Here is a 23,062-nt window from a genome sequence, read left to right on the forward strand (position 1 = left end):
TAACTTCAGGCTACAGCAATGCCAGGAGGGATCCTGCTCTAAAGTCAAAGCTCTCATCCAGATTTTCAGTTAACATCTCTCAGGGAGGAAATCTTCCATGGAAAAATACCATGGAAAAATCCACTTGACCGCACAGATACATTCATTATGGCACGACCATAATTACAACATTGCCCGTCAGGGTTTCCATTATAAATGGGGTCTGAATCTTGGTGGAACACAATTCTTTCCAGCTGGAGTGAACCCTGGACAGGTTTTCAACCCATTGGGGATTTTTCTGATTTGTTCACAAATCAGCAAGGCTGGGGTTGGGAGAAGGGAAAGAAGGGGAGGATGACATTGGGAAGGGAATAAACAGTATGGATTTTTGTTCTTAGTGTGTCCTTGAAACTGAAATAAGAGAACACAAACAAAAAAACAAACAAACCACTGAGACCAATTAAGGATATCACTCAGACCCTAAAGTGTTGGATTCAAAGTAATATTTCGTCCTTAAGTTACTTTAAAAGATAGAGCATTGAGACAAAAGAAGGAAGATTTGCTCTTTCTTCTTCTTCTTTTTTTCTTATCCCTAAAGTTTGGCCAAGTCTGAAGAAATGAACTTTTTTGGCTCACTGTGCCTTTGAGGGCAAAGCAAAGAATTGAGAAAAGTGAAGCGGGATGTGAGACCTGGGTTCTCTTCCAGGCTCTTTTTCCAGCTAATTCTGTGTCAAAAGATAAATGACCTAATCTTTCTGAGACTCAGTTTTCTGCAAAGCACAGATATTGTTCGTTGGTCTGGCCAGGCCATGGAATTCCCATGCGGATCCACAAAGGCAGTGGACGTGAGCTGTCTCGCCCATGTGCTAGGAGCCTCCTTTTGGCTTTTGCGGTTTCTCAGGCTGAGTCTCCCAGGTCCCTCCAGAGAGGATGGAGCCATCCCGAGTAGTCAGGGGTTCGCTGTTGACTGGGGCCAGGGCAGAAGGGCGGCACCTGTACCCCGACCTACCTCCGCAATACTGCCTCACCTGGTTCACCCCAAAGGCAAACACACGCTGCGCCTTGAGGAGGGTCGAGCTTGCTTTTGCCGATAGTTTTGCAGTAATTATGCCCAAGCCATAAAATCCTCTCTAGAGATCTTGCTTTCATCTGGTGACCTTGGATACTTCACAAGGGCAGAAACCTCATCCATGGAATTCCGGGGGATCAAGGCACAGGTGTTTCTCAGGCTGTAAAGGTTCACGGGGTGATCACTGTTAGACCAATGACGAAATGGCGCTTATGAAGCAACCAGCACAGCTCCTTTCCAAACAGAAAACTGTGAGATCTCTGTCTTCCCCTCTTACCCCTAGAACTTCTAACAACGGTGAAGAAAAAGGGATCAATCTTAGTTGTTAGGTTTGTTTGTTCGGTTGGTTGTTTTTGTAGATGGAGTCTCCCTCTGTCACCCAGGCTGGAGTGCGGTGCCATGATCTTGGCTCACTGCAACCTCCGCCTCCCGGGTTCAGGTGGTTCTCCTGCCTCAGCCTCCTAAGTACCTGAGACTACAGGCACGTGCCACCATGCACAGCTAATTTTTGTATTTTTAGTAGAGACAGGGTTTCACCATGTTGGCCGGGCTGCTCTCAAACTCCTGACCTCAAGTGATCTGCCTGCCTTGGCCTTCCAAAGTGCTGGGATTACAGGCATGAGCCACCGTGAGTGGCCTGTTTGTTTGTTTTAAATAACAGCCATTGCAGAATGAATGATAAAGTTCCAGTCAGATTATCACACCCAACTGCCCATTCTCAAATGTCTTAGGAATTTTGAGGTCAACACACACACACACACACACACACACACACACACACACATATTCACTCCAGCATTCAGGGAGTCTTGTAGCAAACCTGAATAATGGCGTTAGGTGGACAAAAGCCCAAGGTGAATTTCGTAAGGTTATTAAAAACGTTCAGGATTTTCAGTCATTTATTTCCAGTGACTGTCAGCAGACAGTTTACTCTGGCTTAGTTTTGACTTAGGCATGAAATAAATGTTCCACTGCCGCCTTCTCTCACTTAATTCATGGTAGTATTGACCCATAATTCTAAATTGCAAAAGGCTGTTCTTAGTGGAGACCTTCATCACAGTGACATCCTGTTGACTCTCATAATAAAGCCATTCTGTGGCGAGCTAGTGAAGCAGGCGTATGTGACGGGGTTCAGCTTTTTTCACACTCAGGCTTGGCTGTAGGCGCGACTGGGAATCTAATTCCCAGCCCAGTGGAGTGACGGGGACTGACCTGTACTTACGGCTGCTCCCAGGCTGGAACCTGGGCTCCCCGGCGCGGCCACCAGGTGGCACTGGCACCCTCCCCCGTGCACCTAGGCTGCTCTTGTCCTTTCAAGCACAAGCTTGGAGGCCTGATTTTCAGTCCTTTGCTTTCAAACACAGAAATGCCCGTGAGGACCGGACGAGGGGGCCTGTGAAAAGCTTACCAGTGTGGGACACTTTTCATTTTCCCAGCAAGGTGCCAGCCTGCCCCGGTCGGAGCCCTGTGTGCCAGGGTTTATGAAGATAATTAGGTGTTCAGATGCAGTTACCCATTTTCCATTAAAAGGAATACAACAGCTTTCCATTTGCAACAGCAGGTGCCATTGAAGGTGAAGTCAGCATCGACGAAGCGACCAGGGCTCTCCGCTTGTTCATCCACGGGCAGATGGTTATTGTGGGGACGGACACGTCAGCCTCTGGTTGCTGCTGTCTTAAGGAAAATAAGGTCCCCTTCTGCATCTCTTCAGGGACAGTGAGTTCTGGAACGGGCCACGAGGGCTGCCATGTTCAGCTCTAAATTCCATGGATCTAGCAAGTGCTTGTCATTTCTGTGAGGTGCCCCTCTCAGATACTGGGACATTACTCAACACTGAAATGAGCCCTCAAGCCATGAAAAGACAAGGAGGGAATTTAAACATGCATTACTAAGTGAAAGGAGCCAGTCTAAAAAGGCTGCATACTCTGCGATTCCAGCTTATGACATTCTAGAAAAGGCAGGGCTACGGAGACAGGGAAAACAGCAGTGGTTGCGGGGGTTCGGGGTGAGGGAGGGGTGAGTAGTTGGAGCACGGAGGATTCTTAGGGCAGGGACAGCCTGTCTGGCACTGTAACTGTGGCTAGATGGCATGGTATCTGTGTCAAACCCATAGAATGCGCAACCCAGGGGTGAGCCATAATGGAAATAATAGACTCTGAGTGATGGTGATGTGTCTGTATAGGTTCATGGACTGCAACAGATGCACCACTTTGGGCTGGGCACGGTGCCTCATGCCTGTAATCCCAGCACTTTGGGAGGCTGAGGCGGGCAGATTACCTGAGGTCAAGAGTTTGAGTCCAGCCTGGCCAACATGGCGAAACCCTGTCTCTACTAAAAACACAAAAATTTGCGAGGCATGATGGCAGACAACTGTAATCCCAGCTACTTGGGAGGCTGACACAGGAGAATCGCTTGAACCCAGGAGGCAGAGCCTGCACTGAGGCTGAGATCACCCACTGCACTCCAGCCTGGGTGACAGAGCCAGAGTCCATCTCAAAAAACCAAAAAAACCAAATGCACCACTCTGGTGATAACAGGGGTGGCGCTGGAGATATCAGAGATCTCTGCACCTTCCTCTCTATTTTGTCTAAACCTGTAACTTCTTAAAAAATTAAAATACATTTTTAGACAGGTGCAGTGGCTCACACCTGTAACCCCAGCACTTTGGGAGGCCAAGATGAGTGGATTACCTGTGATCAGGAGTTCAGGATCAGCCTGGCCAACATGGTGAAACTCCATCTCTACCAAAAATACAAAAATTAGCCGGGTGTGATGGTGGGTGCCTGTAATCCCAGCTACTCAGTAGGCTGAGGCAGAAGAATCACTTGAACCTGGGAGGCGGAGGTTGCAAAGAGCTGAGATAGTGCCATTGCACTCCAGCCTAGGCAACAAGAACAAAACTCTGTCTCAAAATAATCTATTTTTTAAAATTGTTAATTATGCTGTCTCCACCATAGACCAAAGCCTATTCTTACCCACTGACACTATAGGCACCAAGGTCATACCTAGTACTAGAAATATGAGGTCCAGCCCTTGAACCCAGTGGAAGATAGCTGCACAATAGCCCAGCATCTCCTTCCCACGAGCTGCTGCAAGGGTCCATGAGGCCCACCCATGAACCGACCAGCAAAGCTCTAGCCTGTGGGTGCTCTCTACATGTTCACTCCATTCCTGTGGGTTTGTCTGAAGAGGACCCTGGCTAAGCAGGGTGACATGAGAAAGGCTCCCAGGTGTTCCAGCCACCCTCCTTGGCATTGCGTCTCCAATCTAATCTTCTGATGCACATCATCATGAAGGTGAAATTGACCTGCTCTGTCCCTAACCAGGTATGTAACGTGAGCAACTTTCAAAACTTTCCTGGGTGAAGTTCCCCCTTCTCTAAGATGAAGGTGGTAACAATGGTCCATGCCGTAGGCTTGTGTGCAGGATCCAGTGAGGAGAGACCCACAAAGTGTTCAGCAGTAGCTGACCCAGATTAAAAGCACAATGTGGCTAGGCATGGTGACTCACACCTGTAATCTCAGCACTTTGGGAGGCCAGGTGGGTGGATCACCAGAGGTCAGCAGTTCGAGACCAGCCTAAGCACCGTGGAGAAACCCCCATGTCTACTAAAAATACAAAATTAGCCAAGCGTGGTGGTGCATGCCTGTAATCCCAGCTGCTTGGGAGGCTGAAGCAGGAGAATCGCTTGCATCCGGGAGGAGGAGATTGCGGTGAGCCGAGATTGTGCCACTGCACTCCAGCCTGGGCAACAAGAGCAAAACTCCATCTCAAAAAAAAAAAAAAAAAAAAAAAAAAAAAGGCACAACGTGAGTGAATGTCATTTTTCCAGATAGCAAGCATGTGAGGAAAGGTGAGTGACCACGAGTTTATCTTCCTGACCACGTGTAAGTATACATCTTTCCTCTGAGACGTTTGAGATCCCTCAGAAGTACTCATAGCCCCCACCCAGTAGCCTTGCTCTGCCCTATGCTCCCCGGAAGGGGCTGGACCCACAACAGGGGCAGGAACTAAGCCAAGCCTCCTTCACCCTTGCAGGACTGCCTGTCAACCATTTTGGCAAGCATGCTCAGATTTTCATGAAGCAAATGTGAAACTCCCACAAGGTCTCTTTGGGTCAAAGGTAAACAGAAAGTCTTAGAATTTTCTTAAGAAAAATAAAAGGTTCCCACTTTTTTTTTCTGGTCCAGAGAGTTCCTGGCATGCTTCTTCTTGTTTTTCTTCATACTTGGGGATGGCAGAAATGATACATGGCCTCCCCACAATTGAGGGGCACTCTGCTGTGGACCATGATATATTTACTGAGAAATTTTTAATAAATAAACCACAGCCTTGAACCCATGCACCCTTATAAACCAGTCCGTTCTCATGGGGAGAGTTCAGGAGTTTTTATGGAGCAATACTATGTTCTCATGAGAATTTTATTAGAAATCAGAGACTTGAGATGCATCAGGCAGGAAATTTATGAGGCTACATGAGAACCATCCTTTCATTTGGTCATTCTGGGTTAAATTACTTCTTCATATTCTGTTGATTTACTTTGTAAATTTTCATTGTGAACATTGTTCTGAATTTCTCAGCAAATTCAAGCCAGCTAGTTATTGATTTCTTGAACATCCCACTTTTATCCTTCAAATAACATAAATAATTGACAGTCTATAAAAGAAACACCCCAAGTCCATGGGAAACACAGATAACTCAAGAAAAGCGTGGCCAAGCCGGTCTTTCCACAACATCAAGAAATAAACAAGAAGCTCAATGGAAAACACTTTTAGAACCACCGACAATTCTATACGCCTCTTACTTTTCCACTTAATCGTTTCTTCAAATATTATTTTTGTGTTTTACGAAGCACCCAGCTAAAAATTTTACTCGCCAAAATAACCTGTTGTTTATCATCATGTAACCCAACTTGGAGAATAGCCCAAACCCAGAATAGATGTTTGTGCCGGTGAAGTGGAGAGGAAGTGCTCAGAACAAGGTTTTTCTCTGGGCCTGTTCCAACATCTCATTAGCTGTCTGTGTTAATGGTGTGAGGAAAGGCGCCAGGCCGGGCTGGCCTTGGCTAGTGGGGAGAAAGTGAGAGAGCCATGCAGGAACCAGCCTTCTATGAACCAGCTGACCCCACTGCCGCTATTTGAGCTCGGTTTCCTGGGTAAAGTCCCCAAATTAGGTAATTTTTCTTAGTCTCTAAATTTAATTCTCACATTGGAACTGTGTATTTTTCCAGCTGAATTCTGGCTTTGGGGGTTGAAGTTTGCTTGGCTGCCACCATGATGGGTTGGTTTTAACCTTTTCTCCCCATCATCCAAAAACTCCCAGCCATATACTTTGGGAAAAAAAGAATGGTAGTGAAACAAAACAAGCAGCACTCTAGTTGCCAGGCTTCACATTTCTTGGTACCGAAGAATGGTACTGGCTGTCCTGCCCAAGGTCAGCTCTTCTTTAGACTAACAGGACTTAGTCATTCCTCCAAAAGCACATTGAATAATCATTGTCATCGTTAACCAACCTTCTCTAAATACTTCCCGTGTGCCAGGCTCTATGCTGCTAATGCGCCTTTATGACTAAAATGGCTCCGTGAAGCCGGTCCTCTTGTTCAACCCATTTCACAGGTGAAAAGCACAGGCTTACAGAGGTCAGGCAGCGTCCATGGTCACACAGTGGACTTGGCTCTTACTCCCCAGGCTGTGTCTGGAGTCTTTAGGGAATGTCATCAACCCAGGCAGAGGGAGCAGACAGGGCAGAAAATCTCTGCCTTCAAGAAGCCTGTGCTCTAACTTCAGGGGCCCGAGAACAAGGCCAGCATCACATTCCAGCGACTGCCTAGTGGGACACTGTCACTGTGTGGGGAACAGGTGCCCTTGGCAAACAAGCTGATGGAAAGATGTCAACATCCTAGGTGATCAGGGAAATGCAACCTAAGCCAGGAGACATCACTGCACACCTAGTAGAGTGTCCACAACCCTGAACACTGTCCACACCAGATGCTGGGGAAGCTATGGAGAAACAGGGCTCTCACTCATTGAGCTGGGCACGCAAAACGGCACAGATGCTTTGGGAGAGAGTTTGGCAGTTTCTTGCAAAATTAGGGTACAGTGGTGCATGCCTGAAGTCTAAGCTACTCAGGAGACTAAGGCAGGAGGATCGCTTGAGCCCAGGAGTTTGAGGCTGTAGTGTGCAATGACTGCACCTGTGAAGAGCCACTGTACTCCTGCCTGGATGACATCTAAAAAAAAGAAAAACAAACACTGAACTTACTCTCACCACGCGATCAATCTTGTGCTCCTTGATATCTACCCAAAGGAGGTGAAAATGTAGGTCCACACAGAAACCTGCACACCAATGTTTGCAGCAGTTTTACTCATAGTTGCCAAAACTTGGAAGGAACTCAGGTGCCCTTCATCAACGAATGGATAAATACACTGTGGTACATCAAGACAATGGGATTTGTTTGTTTTTGAGATGGAGTTTGGTTCTTGTTTCCCAGGCTGGAATGCAATGGCACGGTCTTGGCTCACTGCAACCTCTGCCTCCTGTCACAGGTTCAAGCGATTCTCCTGCCCCAGCTTCCCAAGGAGCTAGGATTACAGGCACCTGCCACCACACATAGCCAATTTTTGTATTTTCAGTAAAGACAGGGTTTTACCATGCTGGCCAAGCTCATCTTGAACTCCTGACCTCAAATGATCTGCCTGCCTCTGTCTCCCAAAGTGCTGGGATTACAGATGTGAGCCACTGTGCCCAGCCCAGATGATGGGATATTATTCAGTACTTAAAAAAAAAAAAAAAAAATGAACTGTCAAGCCATGAAAAAACATGGAGGAAACTTAATGCAGGTTACTAAGTGAAAGACGCCAGTCTGAAAAGGCTGCCTTCTGTATGGTTCCAACTCGATGACATTCTGGAAAAGGCAAAGCTATGGAGGCAGGAAAAACACCAGTGGCTTCCAGGACTTAGTGGGGAAGGAGGAATGAACACAGAACTTTTAGGACTGTGAAACGACTCTGTATGATACTGTAGTGATGGATCCATGTCATTACAGCTTTGTCCAAACCCACAGAATGCACAGCATACAGCAAGAGTGAGCCCTAGGGTAAACAGCTTGGGTGATGATGATGGGTCACCAGATGCTCGTCAGTTGTAACAAATGCACCACTCTAGGCGGGAAGGATACGGGGGTTCAGGGAATCTATGGGAACTCTGTGTACCTTTCTCTCCATTTTGCTGCAAGCCTAAAAATGCTATAGATACATTAGCCAGTTGTGGTGGCTCACACCTGCAATCCCAGCACTTTGGGAGGCCAAGGTGGGTGGATCACCTGAGGTCAGGAGTTCAAGACCAGCCTGGCCAAAATGGTGAAATTCCGTCTCTACTAAAAATACAAAAACTAGCCAGGCATAGTGGTGCCTGCCTGTAATCCCAGCTACTCAGGAGGCTGAGACAGGAGAATTGCTTGAACCCGGGAGGCAGAGGTTGCAGTGAGCTGAAATTGAGCCACTGCACTCCAGCCTGGGTGACAGACTCAGTCTCAAAAAATAAAGAATTTTTTTTAGAACCCTAAAACAACCAAAAGGCGTCCTGAGCTCAGGAAACATTCATCCCCACACCTCTGGAGCAGACTGCTTTAAAACCGGGTCGCACGAACTCCAATCAAAACGACAAATCCTAAGTGTTGGTGTGAAGCACACATGCCATCCTGTGGGGACCGTGCTAGTTAGCAGATGGAGGACAACAAGGCAGGCTTCCTGGTGGAGGAGGCTCTACGGCAGGACTTGAGGCATGAGGCCGAGTGTCTGGCTCCGGGCAGGACACGGAGGCAGTGCCAGGGGCACAGACAGGGGGCTCTTACTCAGCCCAGAGTCTTTGCCCTGGGACTTTGCCCCTAGATTCTCCCCCACAGCTGCCCCTTGTTCCTGAGAATTGTTTCCTTGGTTTTCCTTCACCCCAAGGCAAGCTGTGTTTTGGTGACAGGCCAAGGAAAATACCCACTGAATACAAAGCAGTTGCCCAAGAGACCATAGCAAACGCTCTGTCTCGCCAGTGCTGCACCACAGCAGGCTGCCTTGGCAGGCCTGACACCCCGGGGGCCGGGGCACACGGCAGCACCACATTGCCAGGGGCCTCCGCCTCTGCGGGGCTGCTGGAAAAGCCTCCTCCAGCCCCAGGCTGGGACATGTCCAGCCATCACACTCCAGGAAGAGTCCTCCAGCCCTGGCAACAACCTGGGTCCCTGGCTTGAGCTCCAGAGGGCAGCTGCCTTAGTGGTAGGGGCAGGAAGGTGTGGGCTGCCCAGGAGCAGGGACACTTTAGTGCTGTCTTTGGAAAACATGAGTCCAGGGGACCCTGACTTAGCTCAAGCCTCCCCCAGCATCCAAATTCCAGCTGGATGGACGGCTGCGGTTCTGTGAGATGAAGGAAATACACACATCACCTGAGATTCCAGACAGGTGCCCCTGGGTGGGCTCACTGCCAGCCAGTCCCCAAAGCCTCTGTTTACAAGCTGGGAAGGTGACCTCCAAGCCAGAGGGCCCTGCCCCACCTCCCCCTATGTGATGGGCTGAATGCTTGTGGCCCCAAATTCATCTGCTGAAATCTTCACTCCCAGTGTTGAGTATTAGGAAGTGGGGCCTAGGGAGGTGGTGTGGTCATGAGGGTGGAGCCCTCCTGAGTGGCGTTAGTGCCACCATAAAAGGGGCTAACAGTGAGAAGAGGACACAGTGAGATGCCACCTATCACTAAGGAAGCAGATCATCACAGACACGGAATCTGTCCTTGATCTTGGACTTCCGGCCTTCGGAAGAGTGAGAAATACATTTCAGTTGTTTATGGACCACCTGGTCTATGGCACTTTTGTGACAGCAGCCTGGGTGGACGAAGACACACCATCTCCTGCCCATTTTTTTTTTTTTTGGAGATAGTCTTGCTCTGATGCTCAGGCTGGAGTGCAGTGGCATGATCCTAGCTCATTGCAACTTCCGCCTCCCAGGTCAAGGCACTTCTCCAGTCTCAGCCTCCTGAGTAGCTGGGACTCCAGGCATATGCCACTGCATCTGCTTAAAAAAAAAATTTTTTTTTTTTTTAAATTTTTAATAGAGACAGGTTTTCACTATGTTGGCCAGGCTGATCTCGAACTCCTGACCTCAGGTGATCCGCCCATCTCGGCCTCCCAAAGTTCCGGGATTACAGGCGTGAGCCACCATGCCCAGCCTGTGCCTCCTGCTTTTAACAGCTGCCCCCTTTGGAGGCTGCTCTGCTGAATGCCTCCCAGGCTGCCCCTTTTATTTTCCCGAGGGGAGTTTTGATAACATCTGAAAAGGGTATGGTATAGCCAGAGCAAAGTGGTGTGAGCAGCTGAGCGATCGTCTCCTTTCCTCAGGGAAAAGTGAGGACTCAGGCTGGAGCAGCCGCCATTGCCTCGGGTGACGGGGATATTCCAAACAGGGATGGAGCCTCCAGACACTGCCCTCCCACCTCAGACGATCGAGCAGGTTAATGGCATCAGCCCTGGAATCTCTGAGCCTGATCAAAACAGAAAGCAGCTTCATCTCAGAGTGGGGAGCAGAAAAGCTGGCCAGAGTCCAGGGAGCTGACAGAGTCCATGCTGAATAAACCCATGTTTTCAGCTATGTTCCTGCTCCAAAAGGAACCAGCCCTTGAGCACGTACAGCAGGGGGTTTAACATCTGCTAACACATGAGCTCCTGGAGACCAGGGTCTTCACCCGCCTTGTCCCCCACCGTATTCCCAAGTCTGGGTTTGTTTTATGTTTCGCTAACAGGATACCACAGACTGCGTAATTTATAAAGAACAGAAATATAATGCTCACAGTCCCGGAGGCTGGAAAGTCCCAGATCAAGGCCCCAGCAGGGTGGGTCTCCAATGAGGCTGCACCCTCCAGAGGAGAGGAAGGCTGTGTCCTCATGTGGTGAGGTCGGAAGGGCAAACCAGCCACATGCTGGGTAAAGCCTCTTCTAGAAGGGTCTTAATCCCACTCTCCAGGGAGCAGCCCTCACAGCCTAATCGCCTCTGAAAGCCCTGCCTCTCAACATGCCATTGGCAACACCTGAATTTTGGAGGAGACACATTCAAACTGTTATGCCCCAGGACTTAGAACAGTGCCTGGAACACCGCAGTACTCAACACATGCTTACTACTTTTTTTTTTTTTTTTTTTGAGACAGAGTTTTGCTCTTGTCACCCAGGCTGGAGTGCAATGGCACAATCTTGGCTCACTGCAACCTCTGCCTCCCAGCTTTAAGCGATTCTCCTGCCTCAGCCTTCCGAGTAGCTGGGATTATAGGCGTGAGCCATTGTGCCTGGCTGCTTATTAAATACTTTTAATGGCCTTTTCTCTGTAATGAAGGGGTGACAATACAGAGAAATACAGCTCCCCTTCTTTAGGCATAATGAGCCTAAAGCGAGGAGCACTCACAGAGCACGAGTGTGGCTGGAAAACAGGGAATGAGGGGAACGGGTCTCAGCAGGTGCAGCCAATTCGTAGAAGCAGGAGCAGCAGGTGCAGCTTATAGCCACATAAACAAGCCACTTCAGCCTCTGATTGGTTATAGCCACATCCCCGCTGGCATAACAAGCCACTTCAGCCTCTGATTGGTCACAGGCCAATTCTTCATGGGCTGTAGCCAATCGGAGGCCTCTAAAGGGCACCAGGTGGTGTTGCTGAGTTTCTTCAGCTCAACAGAAACCCTAAGTAGGCAGGCTCTGGAGACACTTGCTCAAGCGCCCTCCCACTCTGAATCGTCTTCAGTAAATCCGTGCATTACTCCATTCTTTTATTGCTCTGTGCATTTTGTTCAATTCTTTATTCAAAACACCAGGAACCTGGACAGCTCTATCCGGCAACATGAGGATGGATTCCTGGTATTTGAAGCGAATTGCTTCAATACCGTGTGCTGGACGGACCCACCCCACAGCAAGCAGACACTACACAATGCTCATGGCAACAGAGCCTCTCCCTACCCCGTCCACACCACAGCAGGCCACATCGTGCCTCATAAATCAGAGACATGATGGCAACTTGAACGTCATGCTTGAGCAATAATAACCATTCCCTAGGATCCAGGAAAAAAAATCAGCAAGGCAGGTCGTGAATGTCAGTGTGAACACCCCCTCTCCATTCTGAGTGTTCTTGATGCGTTTCGGGAAATGCTTGATGCATTGGCCCTGAATTCCTAATGTTTGCCCCACACACTGTCCTCTGTGCTTTCCCGGAAACTCTCACTTAGCTGGGAAGATGAAATCCAACCGGTCTCTCATTCCATGTTTCTCATTCACTCCCCGTCTCCTGCTCCCACAAACACCCATCTCCCTGCCCCAGCACCTTCGCCCCTCCCTGCATCCTCCCTCCCTTCCTCCATGGTCAACCCCGCCTCCCTTTCTAGATGATTCCCCCAAGACTCCAAATATCCCTGAGGGTCCACCGGGAAGAAAGGGCTCTTGGGACCCTCCTCAAGCCACCCTTCTCTCCCTTTCCTGCCTCTTTACCAATTCCAACTGTACCCCTTCCCTTTGCCTTCATCCTTGGGGCTCTCCCCAAACAGCCAGTGGCCTGCAGTTGATGCAGAGTAGATGTGATCTAGAAGAAACCCCAGAGGCAGCCAGTCCAACCCCCCCCCCCCTACACACACACACCCTTTTAAGGTTGACGGAGCTTCCCGATTGCAGGAGTTAGGGCAGGCTCAGGATCAGGATACTGATCTGCTTTTTCACCTTCAGAGCTCGCCCAGCCCCCGACAGCTTTTTCACCCCAGGACCACTCACCAGGGAGCTCCTCTTACGATGCCACCAAGCGGCCCTGCTCGCCACACTTTTGGCACAGCTCGTCTCCACCAGGTTCTCCCATCCTCTCCTGTCTCTCTGAGTCAACTGCTCCAGCTAATCTTTGCCCCAATCCTCAAGATGCCACCCTCCGCCCACTGACCCCTCCCTCAGCCGGCACATTCCACCCTATCACTGGGTCGAGGGGGGAGTTGATATCGCTTCTTCTCTCTTGCAATCCAGGGCATGGTGCCAACTCTCTGTGGTTCAGTTTCTAGGCTTTGCTGTTGATACTCAAAGCCAAGCTCAACCAATATCTTGTTGCAGTTTGGCAATACTTTTTTTCTTTCTTTCTTTCTTTTTATGAGAGATAGGGTCTAACTATGTTGCTTAAGCTGGTCTTGAACTCTTGGGTCAAGTGTTTTTCCAACCTCAGCCTCCCAAGCAGCTGGGATTACAGGTGTGAGCCACCACACCTGGCCATTTCTGCAGTAATTGTGAAATCAGAGTTTATGGAAAGACTCATTGCTCCTTGAATAGCAGGAGAAAGATTAGAGGCAAAAGCTTTGTAAATGATTCAATATCCAGTTAGTTTGCTACATGTAAACATGTTCATAATTTTCTTTGAACAATAACTTTTCTTTCTAGAGGACAGATTCAGTAATCCTCATCAAATTCTTTGTTTGAGAAGAAGTCTTGCTCTGTAGCCCAGGCTGGAGTGCAGCGGCACGATCTTGGCTCACTGCAAACTCCACCTCCCGGGTTCAAGTGATTCTCCTGCCTCAGCCTCCCAAGTAGCTGGGGTTACAAGTGCATACTACCACACCTGCATAATTTTTGTATTTTTAGTAAAGAAAGAGTTTCGCCATGCTGCCCAAGATGGTCTTGAACTCCCTGTGTCAGGTGATCTGCCTGCCTTGACCTCCCAAGGTGCTGGGATTACAGATGTGAGCCCCACACCTGACCCCTCATCAAATTCTTTAGCCTCCTTCTAAAGCAGGCATCCCCAAACTTTTTACACAGGGGGCCAGTTCACTCCCTCAGACCGTTGGAGGGCTGCCACATACTGTGCTCCTCTCACTGACCACCAATGAAAGAAGTGCCCCTTCCTGAAATGCGGCGGGGGGCCGGATAAATGGCCTCAGGGGGCTGCATGCAGCCCACGGGCCGGGCGGTAGTTTGGGGACGCCTGTTCTAAAGTCTTGAGTTGAAGCATACCTGCTGGGTTTTGTCTGAGACACTGGAATGCAGTAGAATCTACCTGACAATTAGCATCAGGATTCTTGTGCCCACCAGGTCAGTAGCACGTTTTTTAAAAAAGCAAATTCTCTTTTCATGAGGGTGACTTCTGTCTGGATGTAGCACAGGTACTGACGGCACAACACATGGCCAGCCCATGTCCGTGGAAGCTAGTTAGAGAAATCTTATTCTTTCTTGTCTTTCCCAAATATCTTGGTCCTTGAGCAAAAAAAAAAAAAAAAATAGGAAAAGCAACTTTAGGAGCTGTTCACTGCATCCTAACAAGAGATAACTGTAGCACGTGTGCAATAATGTCTAATGACATTATTTAAAATGCCATCTTTGGCCGAGTGTGGTGGCTCATGCCTGTAATCCCAGCACTTTGGGAGGCCGAGGCGGGCGGATTGCCTGAGGTTGGGAGGTCGAGACCAGTGTGGCCAGCAATGGTGAAAGCCCATCTCTACTAAAAATACAAAAATTCGCCAGGTGTGGTGGGAGGTGTCTGTAACTGCAGCTCGTCAGGAAGCTGACGCAGGAGAATCGCTTGAAGCTGGGAGGTGGGAACTGCAGTGTGCTGAGATCATTGCACTCCAGCCTGGGCAATAGAATGAGACTCTGTCTCAAGAAACAATAATAATAAAAATAAATAAAATGCCATGTTTGTAAGACTTAGCACTTTTCAAGGTCCTTTCTCATCACGCTTTTCATTTCACAGAAAGATACTATTTGAAATTTTACATAATATCTATGAATGCAGGGTGGAAAACAAAATGCCTCACTGAACAGTCCTTCAAGAAGGACAGAGCAGTCACTGTGAAGGGAAACCCGTGATTTCGAGTCGAGCAGGCCTGCGGCTAGGCCACCTACCTCTGGTCAGGGATCCCTGGCTGCGCCTCCCGCTCCACGCCATGGGTCTAGTGGGTAGCATCTGTCTGTCTTGCAGGGAGCCCGAAAGCAGTTTTGAGATTACATCAGTAAAGTGCTTCGCGTGGCATCTGGCATACTAGACTCTCAATACATATTAGTTTCAAAAAAAGGGAAAGAAACTAACCTTAAATACTATAGCAGTTGATTTTTTAAAAAAAGTCAGCTGAATTAAATTTTAAAACGTTTGAGCAATGATCGATTCAAGAATTGGGCAGCGCCCAGAATCACAGCAGATTCACAGAGACTCTACCACAGCCCAGTGGTGGAAGGAGATCTATAGACCAAAAAAAAAAAGGAAATGAGGTACGGAAATCGGGAGTGAGGTATAGAGCACCTGAGTTGGTTAGAGGTTGGTGTTTGCCTTATTTGAACACAGTTTGAACACTCCGCAGTGTATGGCTGGTGGAAGTATGGTTGCTGGCGTTGGCCAGGCTTAGCTATTGTTAGAGGCACATACTACTAAGTTACATCTTCAATTTTGTCTGCCTCTTAAGCTAGGTTACGGTTCATCCACAGGACTCAAATACAGAAGTACAGAGTCCTTCAGGCCGTATTTAGTTGAACACAGCGAACGTGCTGCTCGTATTGGTCTCTTCCCCTCTACAAGGTTGATTCCTTTCCCCATCTCTCCATCTCTGCACTCACTGCATGGTAGAGCCTCAGGTCCAAGCCACCGCTTACGGCCCTTTGTACAAGTCAGAAAAGCTCCCCTTTGTGGGTGGATTTTAGCTCCCCAGACGCCTGCTGCAACACACAGCTCACACAGCTGTGCTCAGTGGCCCCTGAATTTACAGTCTCACACAGTCAGCTCACAAGAAGGCTCAGTGTTAATGCCCGCTCAATCCCATCCATGGATCTGTCCCTTCAGCCCTCTAATCAGCTGGTTTCATGCTGTGCAGGTAGGTGGTTACCTGTAGGGCTTAATTTTCTACCATGTCCCCAGTGCAAAAGGCCTCTATGGAGCCTGGGATCTCTGCCACATATTCACAGAAATAGGCCTTCGAATTCCTCCTGGTGGAGGTCGGGATGCCAGTGGAACACAATCGTGTTAGCTGGGACCCTGGCGGAACTTAGGAAGAATGACATCAGTTGGAAAAACTCTACAAGGAGCTGTCACGGGGCCAAGCCGAACAGTTTTGCCAGGAGGAGTGAGGAAGCAATCACTCTGAACTTGATTGAACACAGGAGGCGTCTCAAGTGGGTGCTCCAGCAGCTGCAGGCACTTTTCCCTCTGTCCCTCCTCCCAGCGGCTCAGCGTGCATCCTGTCTCCCAGCCACCGGACAAGGCTGTGAGCTGCAGCTTTGCGCGGTCGCTGTCTCTGCGAAGTGTGTTGGAAGTTCTGTCAATTCGTCTTGGCCTGGAAAGTGGAAAATTGGAGCAGTGAAAACACATCACGTGGTGCCCGTTTCGTGCTTGGGGCGGGGGCGCGGGGGCAGACAGGAGAAACTTCACGTGGTCAAGGTGTGGGTGGCTGTTGGCTTAAAGCCAGTGGAGAGTTTATCCCCTTGGAGGAGGGGAAGAGCGGATTAGAACAATCGAAGCTTCTCAATCTTAGTTCTGGGCTTTTTTTTTTTTTTTTTGGGAGCAGGTTGCGGGGTGGGGAGGAGGGTTGATTATACGGCAGATTGTAACCAAGCAAAATCTGATCCCAGCTCTCCATTCCATTAAGTAATAATGGAGGCTGTCACTGATGGAGCCAGGTACTGTGTTGAGGCTGTCGCATGCATCAACTCAACCTCATCCTTGCATTGGTCCTATTATTTTCATTTTACAGGTAACAAAACTGTGCTTTAGAAAACTGAGGGATTTGGCTGGGCGTGGTGGCTCACTCCTGTAATCCCAGAACTTTGAGAAGCCAAGGCAGGTGGATCATGAGGTCAAGAATTCAAAACCAGCCTGACCAACATGGTGAAACCCCCCTATCTACTAAAAAAAAAAAAAATACAAAGATTAGTTGGGCATGGGGATGGGCACCTGTAATCCCAGGTACTCAGGAGGCTAAGGTGGGAGAATTGTTTGAACCTGGGAGGCAGAGGTTAGGGTGAGCTGAGATCGTGCCACTGCACTTCAGCCTGGGCGACAGAGTGATACTCTGTTTCCAAAAAGAAAGGAAAGGAAAGGAAGAAAGGAAGAAAGGAAAGAAAGGAAGAAAGAAAAAGAAAGAAAGAAAGAAAGAAAGAAAGAGAAAGAAAGAAAGAAAGAAAGAAAGAGAAAGAAAGAGAAAGAAGAAAAAACCGAGAGATTCATCCAGCATCCCAGGCTGGCGGTTGGCAGAAGCAGGCAGGGAAGGGGCTCTGTCCAGCCTGCTGTCCCATCTCCTCCCCGACCCCATCCAAGCATCTCCTAAAGCTGCTGCTCCTCATCTCCCAGACACCTTCTCTAAGGCTCCTGCACCCACTGCAGACCCCACACTCACTCCCCTCTCCAAAGTCACCTGCACTTCCTCAGGGCTGAGTTTTCCAAGCTTTGCTGATCTTTTGAGCTTGCTCAGGAATCCTGCCCGCCCAGGATGACGCACTGGCCGACCCCAGAGGCACAGCTCACCTGTTGCCACCGGAACGCTGGCTGTCGGCTGTGCTCCTCCCGAACCAGGAAAGGGCAGCAGTGAGGCAGACCGTGTTTGCAGACAGCGTTCCTAACAAGGACGGTAGAGCAAGGTGACAGTATCTGGAAAACTGGACAATCGGGATTGAAAACAAAGGTTTGATCATCTGCATCCTAAAACAGAAAATGTGGACATGTGTTTTACAGCAGTGCCAGTAACGGACTCCATTCTCATTATGATGCCATTAGGGCCTTTCACAGAGAGTCCATGCAATGATTGTACTTTCTGTCCCCTTTGAAGTTAGGCCTGGCCATGGGACTTGCTTTGACCGAGGAAGTGTGAAAGTGCCTCTGCAGGGAGTTTTCAAAATCTTTGCTACCTTTCCTGCTCCTGAGGCAGCCATCCCGGGAATACATGTTGTAGGGGGCCTCCTTAAGTGTGGGTCCCTAAAGATCGTAATAACCCTTAGGGATACTTTGCCAGCCGCTCTGGCCTGGAAGCTGTAGCAAACAAACAAATAAACAAAAAACCAAAAAACTTTTTTTGTTTTTTGTTTTTGGAGACAGAGTCTTGTTCAATTGCCCAGGCTGGAATACAGTGGCACAGTCATGACTCACTGCAGCCTTGACCTCCCAGGCTCAGGTGATCCTCCCACCTCAGCCTTCAGAGTGGCTGGTACTATAGACATGTACCACCATACCCGCCAACCCCTTTTTTGGTCCTGATTCCTGAGATTTTTGTGAGTTTTTGCAGTGGTTTTTGTTTGTTACTGTAACATACCCAACCCACCTGATTAGTAGATTAGTACTATCATATAAACACATTAAAATAAGTAGACAAGGCCGGGCCTGGTGGGTCACGCCTGTAATCCCAGCACTTTGGGAGGCTGAGGCAGGCGGATCACAAGGTCAGGAGATTGAGACCATCCTAGCCAACATGGTGAAAACCCAAGTCTACTAAAAATACAAAAATCAGCTAGGCCTGGTGGTATGTGCCTGTAATCCCAGCTACTTGAGAGGCTGCGGCAGGAGAATCACTTGAACCAGGGAGTCGTAGGTTGCAATGAGCCAAGATCACACCACTGCACTCCAGCCTGGCAATAGAGCAAGACCCCGTCTCAAAAAAAAGAAAAAAAAAAAAAAAGTAAACAAATTTGATTTAATTCAAAGATGATATATTTAAATACTGTGTATAAGACATTGAAAATAACACTTAAATTCTAATACTGATTTTCTAAAACTCTACTAAAGATTTGCCAAGGTTATTCATTGGCTTCATTTTAACTCTCAAAAATTCAAATAAGGAGAGAAACTGTACAGTTATGAGGAGCTGTCTAGTCATTCTATGAATGTCCATACACAGAATTTCTTCACTGCATTGCTGCAGAAGAGAGAATGTCTGCACAGTGCCCCTAGGCAGGTACGAGGTGACAGCACTCACAGGGAGGGCTGGCTGTGGCCAGCACAGAAGTCATCCACAGATGCAGGAGAGAAGGTGGGTAGGACAGGCGCAGTGGCTCTCACTGTAATCCCAGCACATCAAGGAGCCAGGAGTTTGAGGCCAGTCTGGTTAACCCCCATCTGCTTGTCTCTTCAAAAATAAGAAGGTAGGCTGGGCATGGTGGCTCATGCCTATAATCCCAGCACATGAGGAGGCCAAAGCAGTTGGATCACTTGAAGTCAGGAGTTTGAGATCAGCCTGGCCAACATGGTGAAACCCCATCTCTATTAAAAATACAAAAATTTAACTGGACATGGTGGCACATGACTGTCATCCCGCTACTCAGGAGGCTGAGGCGTGAGAATTCTTTGAACCCCAAGGCAGAGAAGATTGCAGTAGCTGAGATGGTACCACTGCACTCTAGCTTGGGTGACAGAGTGAGACTCTGTCCTAAAAAAAAAAAAAAAAAAAAAAAAAAAAAAAAAAAAATACAAAAAGACCCCTGTAAGGTGGATTGAGGACACACATGCAGGAAGAGTAGCAAGGGAGTGTGTGGGTGTCACGGAAGTTCCTCTCGGATTAGTACTGCGGGCTGGTTCATTTTCTGGGTCAGCGTGACTGGGCTGTGGGAGTCCAGATAGCTGGTAGAACTTTCTGGGTGTGTCCGTGTGGGTGTTTGCAGTGGGAGCCTGACAAGAGAGCATGTGCTCCCACCGGTGTGGATGGGCATCCAATCCACTGAGGGCAGGAATAGAACCAACAGCAAAGAAAGGGTTCATTCTCTCTCTCCTTGAGCTGAGACGGCCACCTGCTCCCTTCCTCCGTCATCATTGGAGCTCCTATTTTTCTGACCTTCAGACTCAAGACTAAATTACACCAGCAGCTTTCCTGCGTTTTCAGCTTGCAAACTGTGGGCCTCCATAAAAACCAATCCCCATGATAAATCTGTTTTTCTGGAGAAACCTGACTCGTAATTACAGGTTGATTTTTTCACTGAAGCAAAATTTGAGGGTGTCAGCTGAGCAGGATGATGGTGGAGGAGGGGCTAGATCAGTTGGAGGAGAGTGTTCTGGGAGGGCGGCGGTGACTGGACCAGGTGCATCTAACATGGTTTCCCGGCCGGCTCAGGGGCCTCCGTGGGTTCATGATAGAGACCTTCCGGAGAACTGGTCCCCATGGCTGTGCAGTGTGCCCCAGCCTCCAGGGTTAAGCGGGTGCTGAATGGAGGGCACATTTACCCAGGGACCTGACCGCTGCACTACAGCAGAGTGACAAGAACGCTGGAAAGGAGCTCAAGGCAGCAACCTTCGTGACTGCTATGGGATTTAAGCCGAGTCCGAAGAAAGGAAGTCACAGGGTGAGGAAGGGTGAAAAGGCGTCCAGGTGTTGAAGGATCGTTGGAAGGAGGGTGGGGGAGGGAGTGAGCTGGGGAGAAAGAATCTTGGCAGTGGGGTCTTGGACCCTGAGATTTGGAAGGATTGTGTTTATCATAATAATAGGATCCGGCTTCAACCACCAGCCGGAGGGGCTGAGTGGGGAGGAGGACAAGCCGGTCGGGAGACAGGGCTGAGGCGGGGAGTTCAGCACCTCTCCATTCTCCGCTGGTTTTTGCCCCTGGCGCTCAAACAATTCATAATAGATTTGCTGCCTGTGTGCTCAGTGGCTTAAAGAAGTAACCCCCTCAAGGGCAGGGGCCATGTCTGTTTAATTTGTCATAAACTAGCATGGCATCGAAAACATACAAAAGAGTTCCGTAAATAAGTGTCTGCTGCATGGATGAAACTCCATAAAGGTAGGTTAGTGGAGGCAATGGTTTCTCGTTGTTTGATAATTAAAGAATTCGTCTCCACTCGGTGACTCATGCCTGTAATCCCAGCACTTTGGGAGGCTGAGGAGGGCAGATCGCGAGGTCAGGAGACTGAGATCATACTGGCCAACATGGTGAAAGCCCGTCTCTACTAAAAATAGAAAAATTAGCTGGGCGTGGTGTCGTGTGTCTGTAGTCCCCCTACTCAGGGGGCTAAGGCAGGAGAATTGCTTGAACCCTGGAGGCGGAGGTTGCCAGGAGTTGAGATTGCACCAGCTTGGCAACAGAGCGAGACTCCGTCTCAAAAAGAAAAAAAAAAGTGAAGAATTATTTCATCCTAACAATAATAGCCTCTGTTAGAATAAAGAAGTTAAAGCATCAGAAGGCAATAGCAGTTTTTACAATCTGTTTGAGAGAATGAACACTAGCTGGATTCCGTTCTCTTTCTAGTGACCTACGTACGCTGTCCCTGGGGACAGACAGACAGACTGAAATACAGACAGATGTGCGTGTGAGGGATAAGGGATAGTACAGGCCCCTGAGGGCTGTGAGTATGTGAGAGACAGTGTGTGTGGGTGTGAGTGTGAGTGAATCTAAGTGTGGGAATGTGTTTCAGTGAGTGGGTGTGTATGTTAATATGTGTGTTTGAGTGATTTGTGTTAGAGTATGTGAGCGCTGAGGGTGTTGAGTAGGAGTGTGTTGAGTGTGCGTGCTAGTGTGTGGATGTGTTTGAATGTGTGTCTGTATGTGTATTTGTATGTCTGTGTGTGAATGTGTTGAAAAGTGTGTGTCCGTGTGTGTGTCGAAATGTGTCTGTATAAGTTGAAATGTCAGTGCATGTTTGTGTTGAAATATGTGCGTGTTGAAGTGTGTCAGTGTGTGTTGAAATGTGTGTGTATTGACAAGTGTCAGTGTGTGTTACAATACGTGTGCATCTGTGTGTTGAAAAGTATGTCTGTGTTGAAATATGTGTATCAGCGTGTGTGTCTGTGCCTGTGTATGTAAAATGTGTGTGTTGAAATATGTGTCAGTGTGTGTGAGGGGAAATGTGTATGTGTGGACATGTGTCAGGGTGTGTGGAAATGTGTGTGTGTGTTGAAATGTGTGAGTGCAGGTGTTGAAATGTGTCAGCATGGAGATGTGTTTACGTGTGTGAGTGTGCATGTGTATGTAAATGTGTGGATCAGTGCATGTGTTGATGTGTGTATGGAAATGTGTGTGAATGTGTCTGTGTGTTAAAATGTGTGTGTGGAAATGTGTCAGTGTGTCAGTGTGTGTGAGTGCATGTGTTGAAATGTGTCAGCGTGGAAATGTGTTTACGTGTGTCTGTGTGTATGTGTGTGTGTGTGTGGAAATGTGTGGATCAGTGCATGTGTTGATGTGTGTATGGAAATGTGTGTGAATGTGTCTGTGTGTTAAAATGTGTGTGTGGAAATGTGTCAGTGTGTGTATGTGAGTGCATGTGTTGAAATGTGTCAGAGTGGAAATGTGTTTATGTGTCTGTGAGTGTATGTGTGTGTGTGTGGAAATGTGTGGATCAGTGCATGTGTTGATGTGTGTATGGAAATGTGTGTGAATGTGTGTGTTAAAATGTGTGCGTGGAAATGTGTCAGTGTGGAGATGTGTTTACATGTGTGAGTGTGTGTGTGTAAATGTGGGGATCAGTGCATGTGTTGATGTGTGTAAGAAAATGTGTGTGAATGTGTCTGTGTGTTAAAATGTGTGTGTGGAAAGGTGTCAGTGTGTGAGTGTGTGTGAGTGCATGTGTGTTGGAGAATACAGAGGCCCACCAGCCCGCCACGGGCTCTCCCCTCTAAAGAGTGAGACCTGCTTACTCGAGAAGTTAAGCCTTCTTTACCAAACTCTCCCCTTGTTCCCTTTGGCCGCCGAAATAAAGCACCGCCAACCGGGTGCCTTCAAACACCAGAAATCTCTCATGGCACCGGTCTGGAGGGCAGAAGCCTGGAATGGTGGCAGGGGCCTGGCCGTGCTGTCTGTGAAGCGGGCAGGGGAGCCGTTTGTGACGCCTCGGGGCTTTGGGTGGTGGCCGGCGACGTGGCTGCAGTTCCTGGTGTGGCATTCTCCTCTGTGTCTTCATGTTGTCTCCTTGTGTGATGTCTTTTCATTATGCAGATGAAATACAATTAGGAGGTAGGCTTTTAAAAAGATAAATACTTCAGCTGGGCGTGGTGGCTCACGCCTGTAATCCCAGCACTTTGGGAGGCAGAGGCAGGTGGATCACCTGAGGTCAGGGGTTCAAGACCAGCCTGGGCAATATG

At 48.5% G+C, this 23,062-nt stretch overlaps 2 long non-coding RNA genes across 4 annotated transcripts in view; one reads left to right on the forward strand and one right to left on the reverse strand.

Moving 5' to 3' along the window:
* LOC141580886 (uncharacterized) overlaps positions 1 to 12,939 on the reverse strand; it is a 25,332-nt gene extending 12,393 nt beyond the window's left edge. For both annotated transcript variants that reach the window (XR_012513332.1, XR_012513333.1), the window contains exon 1: positions 12,828 to 12,939. This is a non-coding gene — a long non-coding RNA (uncharacterized LOC141580886). The remainder of the gene's footprint in view (positions 1 to 12,827) is intronic.
* A 6,964-nt stretch (positions 12,940 to 19,903) lies between these two features.
* Positions 19,904 to 23,062, forward strand: part of LOC141580887 (uncharacterized) — a 69,601-nt gene continuing 66,442 nt past the window's right edge. For both annotated transcript variants that reach the window (XR_012513334.1, XR_012513335.1), the window contains exon 1: positions 19,904 to 20,333. This is a non-coding gene — a long non-coding RNA (uncharacterized LOC141580887). The remainder of the gene's footprint in view (positions 20,334 to 23,062) is intronic.

The sequence above is a fragment of the Saimiri boliviensis genome, chromosome 13 (assembly GCF_048565385.1).
Source record: "Saimiri boliviensis isolate mSaiBol1 chromosome 13, mSaiBol1.pri, whole genome shotgun sequence".
In the NCBI taxonomy this organism is placed as follows: Eukaryota; Metazoa; Chordata; class Mammalia; order Primates; family Cebidae; genus Saimiri; species Saimiri boliviensis.